Source organism: Eublepharis macularius, chromosome 14 (assembly GCF_028583425.1).
Source record: "Eublepharis macularius isolate TG4126 chromosome 14, MPM_Emac_v1.0, whole genome shotgun sequence".
NCBI classification, from domain to species: domain Eukaryota; kingdom Metazoa; phylum Chordata; class Lepidosauria; order Squamata; family Eublepharidae; genus Eublepharis; species Eublepharis macularius.
This window is the reverse complement of record NC_072803.1, coordinates 30,569,384-30,582,096: the sequence shown is the minus strand read 5'-3', so window position 1 is coordinate 30,582,096 and position 12,713 is coordinate 30,569,384. Positions and strand designations below refer to the sequence as shown.

Below are 12,713 nucleotides of genomic sequence, written 5' to 3'. Positions count from 1 at the left end.
TGTTGCAATATCCAAAGCAGCCCATTTGGGTTCTTTTAAGATCACCACTACTTAGGCTTTCCCATGCTGCAAGCATATAGCCAGCTGAGAAAGTCACTTCAATTACACCTCAACTCTTCAAGTAAATTTCCAGAGATATCTCTTCCATATCTTCTGATGGTGACACACCTGTTATTTGCTCCTAAGAAGAGTCAGGAATTTCTTGACATTTTGGACCAAGTTGCTGCATAAGAACTGCATTCATTCCAGAAATAATCATTCAAGCAATGTTTACTTTACAGCCTCCTTGAGGCTCATAGTCAAGAAACACATCTGGGGCCACTTTGGAAAAACCTTCAAACCAAGATATTTATAATCTCGAGCCAAATCCTTTAGTGTCTGGCCTTGGACTGCAAGAGATGGCTATCTAGAGCAAAAGCACCGAAGCTTTTGATGCCTCTTGTCTGCCACAGAACCCCTGAGTGTTTCACACAAGGTTCAAAGGGAAACAAGCCAGTTCCACTGGACTACAGCAGTGAACTAAGATGGTGCTCAGATTGAACCCAACACCCCCCCCCCCAAGCAACAACTTGTAGGGGAAGATTAGTAATGGGCCAATCAGATTGTCCATCATAATTGATCTTCTCCTGGAGAAACTCCTTCTAAGCTTCCAAAGAACCTCAGAGTTTTCTGAGACACAGTTTGAAAACCTCTGCTCTATACATCTTCGGAGCAGACTACACAGGGGTCAGCTAGGGGAAACTACATGCTACTTTTCAAACAGTAATGTCCAGGGCTTTTTTCTGGGAAAAGAGGAGGTGGAACTCAGGACCGCACAATGACATCACTTTGGATCAGAGGGGAAAAGGGGGGAGTTTTTAAAAGTTTAAATCGCCCTCGGTGAAATTGGTCACATGGCCAGTGGCCCCGCCCCCTGATCTCCAGACAGAGGGGAGTTTAGATTGCTCTCTGGACCAGGTGCGGAGGGCAATCTATTTTTTTTTTGAAAAAATTTTTATTGGGTTAGGATCAAATGTTTACACATTACAGTCAATATTCCCATTTCCCAATTTCTAACCCCCTCCCTTTCCTCCCCCTTCCTTAGGGCAATCTAAACTCCCCTCTGTCTGGAGATCAGGGGGCGGGGCCACCGACCATGTGACCATTTTCAAGAGGTGCCGGAACTCTGTTCCACCGTGTTCCAGCTGAAAAAAAGCCCGGGTTGGGTCCAAAGAACCTGTAATCTGGACCCAATTTGTTTTCCCTACAGTCAGACTGCAGCTGCAGAGAGCAGCTTTTTAAAGTACCACAGGGACACATTTTGGCTTGGGCGGGGGCTTCTGCCTCCCCTTGTACCATTTGTTTCAGCCAAAATGGCTCCAGGGAGTGTTACTTGCCCCATTTTGGAGCTGCCCATGCAGTAAATGCCGAAAAATAAGGCAGCACTTGTACCAGGATTCACCAAGGAGGAAGCTAAACATCCATATTCACTGTCAGTATTCACTACACCGCAGCACATTTTTCTTACCACTGTCTAACTACAGAGAGACATCAGGAATCAGGGGGAGAACTTCCAGATCAGAGATATCTATATAATTTAAATGCTGCCATTTAATAAGAGCCACCATGGTGTAGTTGTTAGAGGATTAGGCTATGTTATGTACTGGCCCTAGCTTGAATAAAAGTTTAGCTTCCCTGACTCTGATTCTCATTGGAGGTTTCAGTTGGCAAGCAGCCAATGGCCCACTCTTAATAAAGGCCAATCACATTCTTGTAATATGTTATATTGTACATAGTTCATGCAAATGATGGTATCCTGGAATGTTCATTATTATTGGTTGATGGTTAAGACAGGGGCAGGGTTTGTATGTATATATTGAGGGGTTCTGTTCCGCTGAATGTCTGTCTGTTCTGGTTGGCAATAAAGCACTTTGTTGAGCTAAAATCACTCTGGATGAAATCATTCTGAGCTCCAGGCTCAATATACAATAGGCTAGGATCTGGAAGATCCAGGTTTGAATCCTCACTCTGCCATGGGAGCTTGGGCCAGTCACTTTCTTTCAGCCTAACCAACCTCACCAGGTTGTTGTGAGGATAAAATGGAGAAGAACCATGCTAGCTGCTTTAGTTCCCCATTAGGGAGAAAAGCAGGGTATAAATGAAGTAAGTAATAAATAAAAATAATACTGCTGAAATTAAACTAGTCCCACAGGATTCATAGAATTTATATAGCACTTTTACAGGTATCTCAGTGCAGTCCTTACAGCAGACATGCAAGGTAGGCCAGAGTTACTACCCCCATTTTACAGATGGTGGACTGGAGCTGTAGAGAGCGTCTTGTCTAACTAATGAGACTGTGGCAGAGATGAGATTTGATCTGAGGTCGTTCCAGATCACAGCTCATTTGCTTTGTCACTTGGTTATGCCCACTAACCCAAAGAAAACTCTGGTCTACCCTCTTCATTAAAAAGAAAAAAAACACGTTGCTCAGTTAAGTTTCTTTAAATCCATAAGTTGTCGCAAAGCATTGCACAGTAGCACAGGTGAGAAAGTATCCAAGAATCTCAGAAATATGCCCCCTTGTAGTTATTTGCAGTGTTGCTTAGCAGTGATTCTCGAGGTGGAAAGCATAACATAGATATGATACACTACAATTTATAAAGTTCAGAAAAGAGGTTAATAAAACTCAGTTGCAGCCAATAAAACACCAAAAGCCCCTCCCTCTTCACACAATACTGAATATGCAGGTTGAGACTGGGTCTTCACTGTGATGACCCCACAAACATAATATAGACACATATGAGTTGTGGGGTCTCCTTAATTCCAGCACATTTGATACCCAATTAGGACTATGGTGCACATAGAGAGGGGGGACATCCTCTACCTGGTAATGTATTACACTTATGTAAATACATAGGTCTTTAAGACTTGTTTGAAAGGGTCAAGATTCAGACCCTGACAAACTTCAAAAGGGACCTGGTTCCATAATTTAAGGGGCCATCAAAGGAAAGCCCTTTGGCAGTAGCAATTAATCCACCGTGCCAGTGATGTACCACAATATACAGTGCAAGCCTATGCAGTTGCAGTCTAATTCCATTGAAACCAATGCACTTTTATTTACTTACTCATAGTTGACATCTATATGGCTTTAAAAAAATACTGAAGAGCCTTTCATCCTCAGGTCACAACAAACCTGAGAGGTAGGTGTCTGCTAGTCCCACTTGATTTTAGGGGTGAGATGCACCAAAATAGTACATCTGATTTCACTAAACCAGAGTAATTTGAACATACATGAAAAACTATTAGAGCAGCTGGAATAAAGTGAAGACTGATTCCAAACTGCGGCTTCCTGTGGTGAAAGAGGCACAAGCTGTTTATGGAATATCTACTGTCCCAACTTGCCAGTGAATTAGAAACTGCCTTATTAGCTCAAGGAGCGTAAGTTCGAGACATTCAAGCTCACCTTTCCTATTAACACAAGGAACACCCGGGAGGCAAAAAGAAAAAGGAGTCTTGCAGCAAAAGATTTATTGTGGCATCAGGTTTCATGGACAAGAGACTGCATCTGCTTAAGTCCACATTCAACAAAGCTGGCTCTACCCCTTGAGAGACTTGAAGATGCCGTTAGATTTTATTTTGTTGCCACTGACCAACACAAGTACCATCTCGAATCTATTAGGTGTAGATTTCCTAAAACCTTTCCACTTTTCAGCTTCCTCTCCTTTAATTTTATTGCAAGTCCTCCCAGGGGCTCCAAGTCCTCCCAGGGGCTCCAAGTTGTTTAAATAGGGCTGTTCCCTTTCCCCCATCACAGTAACTTTTCAAGGTAGGCTGAAAGATTACAAGAAGCTCCAAACCAGGCATTGAGTTGCATACTCAGCAGGGATTAGAACTCAGGTCTCCTCAATTCAGATCCAATTTTCTGTCATTGGTCTCCCTTGTTCAAGAATAAGGGATGGAACACCACTATTCTCATAGGAACATTATTAGATTTCCACCCTTCTGCCTTCATGGAACACAAGGCAGGAGGAGGTCCCCAATCCTGGCACTGAGTGGACCCAGCAAGGTAGTTAGCACCATGTGCCTTTCCACCCACATCCTGGGACCCACTGAATTCCATGGCTCAGTGGTACAGCAGCTGCCTTCCACTCAGAAGTTTCCAGGTTTGATCCCTGGCACCTTCATTTAAAAGGTAACTTCTGCCTAAGATCCCAGAGAGACCTCAGGCTATATCTGTAAGCTTCATGTGAACTGTTCACTGACCTGAACCTGAGTACACTGAACTCTGTCAAGCACCCAGCTGTTGGAGACAGTCATCCTGGGCTGGATTATTTTATCTGACCCAGTAAATTTTTGATGTAGGGACCCATCCCCTCTGCTGTTTAATACCCCGAGAACAGCAGATTAAATGATGTTCATGCAAAAAGTGTAAACAAAAAAGAGCCAATTCAACCATCAGATTTCTAGCCACTCTAGCAGTTTAGATACCCAGAAAGCTGTGGACAGAAAAAGAGAGCGAGAGCGAGAGAGAAAGGTGACGTTTATTGGTTGGAGGCTGTGATTAGAAAACATCCTCCCAACAGAGAGACAGAGCATCTTAACTAGACCACGTTTCTTTATCTGGAGCACCATCTCATAGGAAAGCCTCTGACAAAATGTAGAAAAACATATATACACAAACCCTTCCAAACACATATAGACACTTACTGGCCTGCTGCTATTTCTATAGCCTCACCACTATTTGTTAAGTTCTCTGCATGTTGCCCCTTACCTAGCAAGTTACAGGCAGGACGGCTGGGGGAGTTGCTCCTCTTGCATTAAGTGCCTCTCCTAGACTGAGACTCACAGCAGTTTGGGGAGAGCTTTTCCTGGCAAATTTCACTGGAGCAAACCCCTCCCAGAGTCCACCCCCTCCACACTCAGCCAACACCAACGGAGGCGAAAAGGAGTGATATCATGCACTTTTTGTTGTAATCCGAGAGCTGTCTGTGGCATTCCTAGAGTGCTCCTGCTCGGACGCATCTGGTGGAGGGGAGGGGGATGAGATGAAGGGGGACCAACTGCTTTCTAGGAGGCTCGCAGTATGAACAAGTCAGTTACTCTGTGCTTTGGAGACTTGAATCTGCCTGTGGACAAGGGAAGAGATTTTAACCACAATCTCGCAGATGGAAATAGGGACGGGGGCTAGATTTCTGCACGAGGAGGGGCTGCTACATTTCCAGGTGTGGACAAATCCGCCCAGGCAATTTCCATGAGTGTGTGGATGGGATAGGGAGCAGTGACATCATTGACCAGGAAAGAGCTACTCCTGCTTTAAAATGTCCTCTAACTCCTTTAAAAACCCTGTCATTCTCCCAATTACAGTTACTTAAAGGGGTTTGGAATTTTTAAAATACTGGAACATTTTCCTTTTTTTAAAAAAAAAAATCCCGTTCCACAAATGGAAACAGCCATGTCACAAATTAAAAAACCATTTTTTTTAAAGTAAGTATTAGGTGAGCAAAACAATGTTCCAGGTAGGGCAGCGCACCCACTTAGGCCACCCTGAGTACAGCACTGATAGGCGCATGCTTGTTACATCTCAGCTCTCACATCACCAATCACTGCCTCTCCATGCTGTGCTCCTTTGTTTTACAATGGCCTACCCTGCAATAATTTAAAAGCCAAGAGGGATTGTTAAAGATAGACAGGGCTTTTTTCCCAGCTGGAACGTGGTGGAACGGAGTTTCGGCAGCTATCGAAAATGGTCACATGGCCGGTGGCCCCGCCCCCTGATCTCCAGACAGAGGGGAGTTTAGATTGCCCTCCACACCATGCGGCACGGAGGGCAATCTAAACTCCCCTCTGTCTGGAGATCAGGGGGTGGGGCCACCGGCCATGTGACCATTTTTGCCAAGGGCGATTTAAACTTCTTAAAACTCCCCCCTTGTTCCAGCTGACCCAAAGTGACGTCATTGTGCGGTCCTGAGTTCCACCACTGAGTTCCACCACCTCTTTTCCCAGAAAAAAGCCCTGAAGATAGATTTGCAAAAGCTAGACTACCATTTGTTACCACTAGTTCAGCAGCGGCTACTGTGGTGTGTGAAATGGAAAGGTGTGCACTGAATGGCACCTTAGTATTCCTGCGCGCACACACTGACACAGATGTGCTCTACAGGTGCCATATTTTGCAAGAGAGGGTGCTAACCCCAGAAGAACCAGTCCAGCAAGTCATTCAAATAATATTGTAACAGGCCAACCCCCAAGGGGCAAAAATAGGGACAAATAGAGAGAATAACAACAACAACATTCGATTTATATACTGCCTTCAGGACAACTTAATGCCCACTCAGAGAGGTTTACAAAGTATATGATTATCCCCACAACAAAACACCCTGTGAGGTGGGTGGGGCTGGGAGAGCTCCTAGATGCTGTGACTGACCCAAGGTCACCCAGCTGGCTTCAAGTGGAAGAGTGCAGAATCAAACCTGGTTCCTCCAGATTAGAGTCCTGCACTCTAAGCGGCAGTACTGCAGCCCAAGCTCTGCTCATGACCTGAGTTCAATCCTGGCGGAAGCCAGGTTCACACAGCAGGCTCAAGGTTGACTCAGCCTTCCATCCTTCCGAGGTCAGTAAAATGAGTACCCAGTTTCCTGGGGGTAACGTGTAGATGACTGGGGAAGGCAATGGCAAACCACCCCGTAAAAAGTCTGCCAAGAAAACTTTGTGATGCGACGTCCCCCCTTGGGTCAGTAATGACTCGGTGCTTGCACAGGGGACTACCTTTACCTTTACCTACTTTTAACCACTACACCAAACTGGCTCTCAATGGTTTATCAAGGACAAGTACCAGAAATTGGAGGCTGTCCCTGGCTTATAGGGACATTTGCATCATATGGAAGGCATGCTGGAACCCAGTGATGGGTATGATTAAGGGGTGAGGGGAGTGAAGGGCCCCATAATTTTAAGTGAGGGAGACAGAGGCAAGCCAGAAAGAGGGCCATTACCATACTCAGGCTGCGAAGGGATGTGAGTCAACCAATGCCTTTGCAGTGGTGAGCAAAAGAAAAGTATAAATGTTAGTGCTATTTACCTTACTGGGCTGCTGCAAGGACAATGAAATGGAGGGGAGGGGGGAGAGAAAGAAACCATACGCATTGCCTTGGTTCTCCTTTCACAAAGGGTGGGACATAACTGTATTTATTATGCTGAATGTTGGAACAAGCAAGCTTTTTGCAGTAGCTTGAATAAAAGGAATCAAAGAGGAGCCAAAGAAGGCTTTTCCTGGGAAAGAAGATGAATAGAAAAGGTGAGGAAAAAGGAAAGAAGGTATAAAGATACAGAAAGGAGGGGGTGTAGATAGAACTGGCCAGTAGGTCATTTTTGATAAGTTTACCCTCTCACTCTGAACCAGGGGTCATTTCCTAGAAAAAGAGCTGGAGGAACTAATTAGCATAACTCATTAGCATAACTCATTAGCATATGCCACACCTCTTGCCATCACCGGAAGTGTGTCATTAGTGTAACTGATTTACATATGCCACACACCCCTGACGTCACCTATTCTGGCTGTTTTGGACCCAATCCTGGCCATTAAGGGCTGAAATTGGGCCCAAAACGGCAAAAGGGGGCTGAAAATGGCTGAAAATGGGCCCAAAATGGTCAGGATCAGGCCACTGATGAGTGGGAGAGTGATCCACCACCCGTCAGAGGCCCGATCCGGGCCATTTCAGCCCCAATCCAGACTGAAACGGGCCCAAAATGACTGAGAGTCAGGTGGGTGGGGCCACCTGACATGTGGGGAACTGCTGGAACTGCGTTCCTGTGCATTTCCCCTCGAAATGAGCCCTGCTCTGAACTCCTTATTCAGTTATTGTAAAAACAAAATCAATCTCTCCATCCTGCCCCATCCAATGCTGAAAGGTAGGGTTTTTAAGTGCACACACCTATTAGGGCAAAAAGAGCCATACCTTTTGAGAACATTGAGGTGTGGTTTGAAAGTATCCTCACTGTATTTGGTGCAAAATGTACCTTTTTCTCTCTCAGTGCAACCTCTGATATACCTGTTCTGCAACTTTCAAGTGTAGTTGAAGCTGTGGAACACACTCAGCACCCAATTTGCTTTTGACCAGAGTAATTTTGAAAAAGAATATATTTAAAGTTTATGATTCTGAGGATGGGTGAAGGACGAACATAAACATGAAAAAATTAATTTCATTTTATTTTTTCCTTTGTATTTTATTTATTAAAGTGTGTCCTGCCCTTTTGAAAAATTAATTACAATAAGACAGCAAACCTTTTAAAACAAATCCATAAAATTAGAAAAGAGCAGTAGGATATGAAACAAATGAAGAGTGTAAATAACAGAAAAAAGAGCAGAGCTCAGAAAAATGCAGAATATTAAAAGATCTTTGCCTGGCACCTGCTAATAGTGAGAAGGTGAGGTGGACAACTGTGGGGAGGTCATACAAAAGACATGATGCCACCACAGAAAAGGCCCTGTCTTTTAACATCACCCAGCTCTCCTCTATAGGCAAAGGTTTCTGGTGAAGATCTGAGCAAAAAGACAAGCAAGAGATGTGTATTTGTTTCCAAACATGGGGGGAAATGAACTATTTCCCCAAGTCCCATTCATTTAATTTTTTGTTTTGATAATAAAAGGGGAGGCTGTCAATTGTTTATTCATTATCATTACCCTACAGCCAGAACAAGATGGGAAAACTCCCCTCCTTTTTCTCCCTGTTCCTCCACCTGCATTTTCAACTCCATTTATTGTGCTGTGGATGTTGGCAGATGTTATGCTGTCAGCATCATGGATAGTCCATTCCAATAGTCAACAGACAGGTGGGCAGGGAAATTTCCCCCATCCGGGTGCACCTTGAAAATGTAGTCTCTATGCATGGCATTAATACATCTGGCACCATGAGGACTCAATTTCCCAGGGTGCACAGGAGCTCAGCACCTTGTACTCTGCTGAAACTGCATGCAAGTTAATTTAATTAATTTAATTTAATTTAATTTATTATATTTATATTCCGCCCTCCCTGCTTTCGCAGGCTCAGGGCGGATAACAAATACAAACATGTTTAAAAACATTTAAAAACATTAAATAATACATTTAAAAACATTTAAAAACATTAAATATAACAATTCATGCTGCCCAGTGGTTCATACATGCCTCTGTGTTTGCATAGGGGTGATGGTTTAACCCCCCCTTCACGGGGGGGGGCAGGCACTGCCCGGCGTTAGCCATATGCCTGGCGGAATAGCTCTGCCTGGCGAAATGCAAGCAAATCTTGCCGGGCCCTTGTCTCGCAAGTTCTTGGGGGAAGAGGAGAAAAAGATTTTCTCATTGGCTGACTGGCTGGCTGGCTGGTTGGCTGCTCTCACTGGCAAGCTAGATGCCCAGTTTTGCTACAGTAGCCCACAGCACAGTAAGTGGGTAAGAGGAAGGTATGGTTTCCCCATTGGAACCAAAGAAATGGTAACAAATATAATTTTTAAAAACAGAGATTTCCCATTGAAAGCAATTAAATGAAGACCAATGTAATAACAACACTGAAGATGTGTAAATGAAGACCAATGTAATAACAACACTGAACATTGTAAAAACTAGTAACAGTGTGAAACAAAAGAAAAAAGTGAAATCATTAACAGCTAATCCGGCATTTGACTTGCCACTTGCCAGAGAGTACATCTGCAAAGCAAACTGCAAACAGGCTTGCATTGCAGGTGGAGGAGCCCCTGCTTTCAAAAGCCTGTATCTGTCTTTCTCCTGTGCTAGAAAAATGGATGCACAAGCAATGAGCAGCCTCTGGCTCAATGCAAACTTGCCTTTGCCTTCTTCTAACCTGCTGCGGCTGGAAAGAACTAACATGCCTGAGCTTGGTGGCATGGGCATCTTTCCTGTACCAACAGCTATACTCACGAAGACCAAAGTGAATGGGTTGACTGTGATGCAGTCCAGACAGACTGAAGAGAAAAGACAGGGCTAAAGCAACCTTCCATGGTAGTAACTGAACAAACAAGAGGTGTGTGTGTAGGGGGGGGTGCTTTTAATTTTAGTCCAGCTGCCTACTTTCCTGTGGAAAAGAAAACTGCTGTCTCCTAAAATCTTTCTGATGCTGAACATAACATTTACTCTACCATCAAATGCTTGTGCAGATGTCTGAAATCACTGAGGACAAGTATAATTGGTGGAAGAAGCAGAACAATATACACCTAGAACACCAAACAGTGAGGTTCACAGTAGAACGATTCAGAATTTCTTCTACCTCCTGGGATACAGGGGGTGGGGTGGGGGGATATTTCCAAGCCTCAAGTCTCAGCTCTCTCTCCCCCTCATTTCAATTTTGCTCTTCCTTTCATATATATACACTCTGTCCCTAATTACCAGGAACAGCCCCACTTTTTCTGGTCTCTTGCCTATTTTGGCCTTTTGGAGCTGTCTTGCAAACACTTTAAAGTGTGGAGCTGCAAGTTCTATTTATTGTAGTCAGTTTGTATGCTGTCTCACCATCGCTGGGCCATCCAAGATGGCTAACAATCCAAAAAGTACAATCATTACCTGAAACCATGAAATATCACCCAAATTATCTATCCTATCACAACAGCCTGTGAGGTACATCAGTCTTAAAATGAATAACTATCCCAGTGTCTTCGAGTGAGCTTCATGTATGAGTGGGTGAGCCTCGCTGAACACTCTGTCGAGTATACCACACCGGCTCAACATATCATAATACAAATTAGAGTGCAGGACTCTAATCTGGGGAGCCGGATTTGATTCCCCACTCCTCCACGTGAGGCCAGCTGGGTGACCTTGGGCTAGTGACAGTTCTCTGGAGCTCTCTCAGCCCCACCCACCTCACAGGGTGTTTTGTTGTGGGGATGATAATGACATACTTTGTAAACCACTCTGAGTGGGCATTAAGTTGTCCTGAAGGGCAGTATATACATTGAATGTTTATAACAACAACAACAACAACAACAACAACAATAACAACAATAATAATAATTTATTTTATTGTATTTATATTCTGCCCTCCCCGCAAGCAGGCTCAGGGTTATAATAATAATAATAAATAGCTCCCAACACATACAAATTCAGCTCAGGGAACCATAACAACTGTTATTCTTCTCAGATAAGAATAAGAATGTCTCAACCCTACTCCAGTAGGTGTGAAGAGATTGTGTCGATTTCCCTTCCCTGGGGAAGAAGTTCTCTAACTTGGGGGTAGCTGCAGAAAAAAATCTTCAACAAGTACCTGCCAACCTAGCCACAGACAGTGCAGGTTCCGTTGATCGTAAAACTCAGGGAGAGGTGGCATTCTTCAGGGTTCAGTTCTCTCCCCAAGGTTTCTAGACATTGAGTGAGGGAATGAATGCATCTAGATTTTATTGCGCATGCATGTCATAGTGCATGAACATTAAGGCACCATGTGCCACATGGCCTACCATTTCATACACAGCAGCTGCAGTCTGTTTTAACAACATGTTGTTGCACAATTACAACCTTTAGCCAGAAGAAAGAAAACACCTTTTTTGATTTGAAATCAGTAGAGGGCAGGTTGCTGCCCAGTAAACAAATACAGCTTGCAGTAGTCAGAGTGAAGCCTTCACCAATGTGAAGCGGTCTTGGTGATGGTCCTTGCATATATTACAATTTTATTTTATTTTTATTTATTTTATTTACGTCACTTATAGTCCGCCTTTCTCACTGAGACTTAAGGCGGATTACACAGTATGAGGCGTACACGTTTCCTTCTACAGTAGTAACTGATGGTCCCACAACATACCCATCCATCATTTTACTTCCAGCAAAATCTATATTGATCAATGAAGAGTGTTCAGCACTGTGACCAGGTTGCTGTTGTTGTTGATGATGATAACTGCACTGATTCGCAGCTCAATGACTTAACCATTATGCTACCGCAGTTCTACAATTTACAAGCTGTTTCTGCATGGCTGGGCAGGTTTTGGCAGCCGCTGCAAAAACACTGGGGGTCTTGAACATTGACAGGTGTTTTGAGCCAGCAAGAGGGATGAATTGGCACTAGGGGCCAGCTAACAGCACAGCCTGCTTCTGTTTGCCCCCAACTCCAGGCCTTAGCCTAGAAATATGTCTTACTAAATAGATTTGCCACACAGTTGAGGTTCCATCACAACCAGCCTTTGCTTTTGGCATTCAAAGAAAAACCTGAAGCTGCCTTATACTGAACCAGACCATCGGTCCATCAAGGTCAGTATTGTCTACTCAGACGGGCGGCAGTTCTCTGGGGATGCCACTTTCAAGAAGCCTTAAGTCCTGAGCCATTGAATGCTAAAGAAAGCAAGCAGAACCTCCACAGTAAGTCCTGCAGAATCATGTTGTACCACTTGGAGAGCTTGTGTTTGTTAAAAGGAGGTATGAATTGAATTTGGATAGTGCTTGTTTGGTTTAGCTTGGAATTTCAAATTCGAGGAAGTTTGTGTGTTCACACCTGGTAAACCGGAGTGTTCATCCAATTAAAAGATGCACCAGGGCCAGAATGGAGCTATGTGCAGCCGTTCCTAAATCTTGATCTGCCAGCCCAGAGTCCCTGAAATTAGCAATGGAAGTTAATAGCTGGGATGTGCAGGAAAAAGATACTCTTTCATTGATCGGGCAATGACAGAAAGCCAGGATCCTAATATTTATAAACCAGCATGGCCAGCTGAGAGACTTCACATTGCCTGCCAATCACAGGGGCATCTGTGCCAGAAGGGGCTTTGAAGCT

The 12,713-nt window shown here is 44.1% G+C and overlaps 1 protein-coding gene across 1 annotated transcript in view; it reads right to left on the bottom strand.

Annotated features, from left to right (window-relative positions):
- Positions 1-4,821, bottom strand: part of LOXL2 (lysyl oxidase like 2) — an 88,925-nt gene extending 84,104 nt beyond the window's left edge. The window contains exon 1 of the mRNA XM_054997667.1: positions 4,751-4,821. The gene's annotated coding sequence lies outside the window, so the exon portion shown is untranslated. The remainder of the gene's footprint in view (positions 1-4,750) is intronic.
- Between the last annotated feature and the right edge of the window lie 7,892 nt (positions 4,822-12,713).